The sequence below is a fragment of the Wasmannia auropunctata genome, unplaced genomic scaffold (genome assembly GCF_000956235.1).
Source record: "Wasmannia auropunctata unplaced genomic scaffold, wasmannia.A_1.0 LD336090.1, whole genome shotgun sequence".
Taxonomy (NCBI): Eukaryota; Metazoa; Arthropoda; class Insecta; order Hymenoptera; family Formicidae; genus Wasmannia; species Wasmannia auropunctata.
Genome location: NW_012026800.1, coordinates 698504 through 701141, shown reverse-complemented (window position 1 = coordinate 701141; position 2638 = coordinate 698504).

Sequence of the window (2638 nt, the reverse complement as noted above, 5' to 3'; positions counted from 1 at the left end):
CAGTTTAAAATGTCGTAAAATAATTATAACAGAGCCGTATTAGTATCTTAAGACATTATTTGTAAATATTAGCCAAAGATTAGGAACAAGTGAATGGAGGAGCGCGCGCCGGCCCTGAGCGCCGCATGGATAAGAGCGATTATTCGTTAACTTTAACCAGCTCTCCTGCCAAAATTACTTGTCAGATCAAAATTTGCTAAAGGAAAAAGTTGTTCCTTTTAGCACGAAGTATAACATCCTGTACTCCGAATGCGCCAATTCTGGGACACCCTGTATAATACCATATAGAACACATTTGTTACAGATGGAAAAAATGTCACAAGTAGGTGGAGGTTCTGTAGCAAAAACTGTGAGAAATATAATGTCGCAAACTATGGGGTACGAAGTTTCAAAAGCTTATACATGGACAGGACAGAAGAAGAAATTATCATTAAGAAAATCAAAACTGTCTGATACAATAATTAGTATATTAATTTTATTTAACATTTTTTCTGTTACTATGACTGCACTGGACTGTATTAAATTAAAACAAGCGGGATGTTTTCAAACACTTCTATAGTGCAATCAGTGCAATCAGATGTGAAAATTTTGTTATTTATTGTATTATTTTGTGAATTAGATCTTTGCATGCAATATATATCACACATTGCTATAAGAATAAATATAAAATTATTCATATATATTATTAAATTTATATTTACATACTAACAATTTGAAATATATTTTTTGAAGTTTTTTATTTTCTTGTTTATTATTGATTACATTCTGCATTTCTGATAAGCTAAATTCTCATCTGAAAAAACAGAAAATCAGAAAAAAAAATTTAGTAGAAACGGAGTCCACAGTGACTATACACCGGAGGGTGCTGGGACGGATGCTGTCGTCCTTGGGTGGCAGAGTCCGCTCCGGTGATTTTTACAAAATGTTATGTGAGATTGTTTCTTTATTTAAAAACAAAAGATATCTATAAAATCTGAAAATTCTTATGAAAATATTTCCAAAATTTTGATAAACTTATACATTTTTTCTTGTTTTTGCCTAAATTTAAATATATTAATATCTATTTTATTAATACGAGTATACTCTCTAGTTCAGCCATAATGAACAGATTTAATATATAGCATCAAAATATTGTAGAAGAACAATCATTTATACAATATGGTTCTATAAACAGGCAAAGGAAGATCACATTAGCGCACAATCCCGATAGTACACACCACTCACAAAATCCGCGATTCTTAAAGTTTTTCTTCTTAATTTTTTTAGTATGATCTTCTAACATATATTTAAAAATATGATTATATGAAATGTTTATTTTTTTGGTACATATGTTCGATTTAGAGGTAGCTGCATAAAAAATTGTTGGGGTCTTAAATGACACCGATTGATCTGCAAAGAAAATTGATATTAATTGGCGACGTGGACTCGGTGGACTATCGGATTCCGCTCATGTAATGAGTGGAATATATTTTTTTTCATGTAAAAAAAATACTTGTATAGGCTCGATTATTATATTTATAGCAACTGTTTTGAAGAAAGATAAGACAACTACGATCACTGAGATAGAAGCATGCATGCAGGTTGCGACGATCTGGCGGTAGAATAAGATCATTATTAAAAAAATGAATATTGTATTAGTACCATTATTGCCATGCTGCCGCGATTTATTATTATAAGGTAACGTTAATCTGTGCGTGCGTGCGTGCATGTGCGTGCGCACGCGCACGCGCACGCGCACGCGCACACGCACACGCACACGCACACACACACACACACACACACACACACACACACACACACACACACGGCAATATACACATCTATGTATTATCTTTCTACATAATCTTTATAAATAAAAATGAAGAGATGCATATTATTCACATAATTTTATATATTTTATTGTGACAGGTGATTTAGATACCTTTATGATAGACAAGAACCAATTTCTTGAGGCTGGTTATGAATGGCCTAGTGATGATTTGAATTCATCACACACAGAAGAACAAGAAAAAAATCTTTCTGATGAAAGTGGATGGTCAGACGAAAACACAAAATTTTTATTGGATAAATATGCAACTTATTTAGAATTAGTAGGACCAATAAAAAAATTTAGGAATAAAAAGGCAATGTGGTTACAAATAGCAGAAGATTTAGAAGGTATTGGTATAAAAAAAACATACGTTCAATGCGAAAATCGATACAAAACTGTACTTAAAAGAAAAAAAGCCAGTGTTTCGAATAACTCAACTTCTGGAGCAAAAAGAATGAAAGTAAATTTTGAAGATGAATTAAACAAAATTGCTGCCATAGATGATAGTGTTGAGCCAGAAATATTACAGAGTGCAAATAAAGTTATAGTTAAAAATACTGAATCCTCACAAATATTTAATACTAAAAAAGATAAAAAAGGAAAATCAATTTTAGCTACAACTTTATTACAAATTCATAAAGAAAAATAGGCTAAAAAACAAGTAAGACATGAAGAAAAAACGGCATTACTGAAAAGTTTGTTTGCAAAAAATGACGGTTCTAACAATTCATAAAATATTATTTTATTATTTTTCATGTTTTTGGTACTTATCTATACAGCGTATATTATTTAATTCTAAGCGCAAAAATAGATCGGAAGAGCACACGT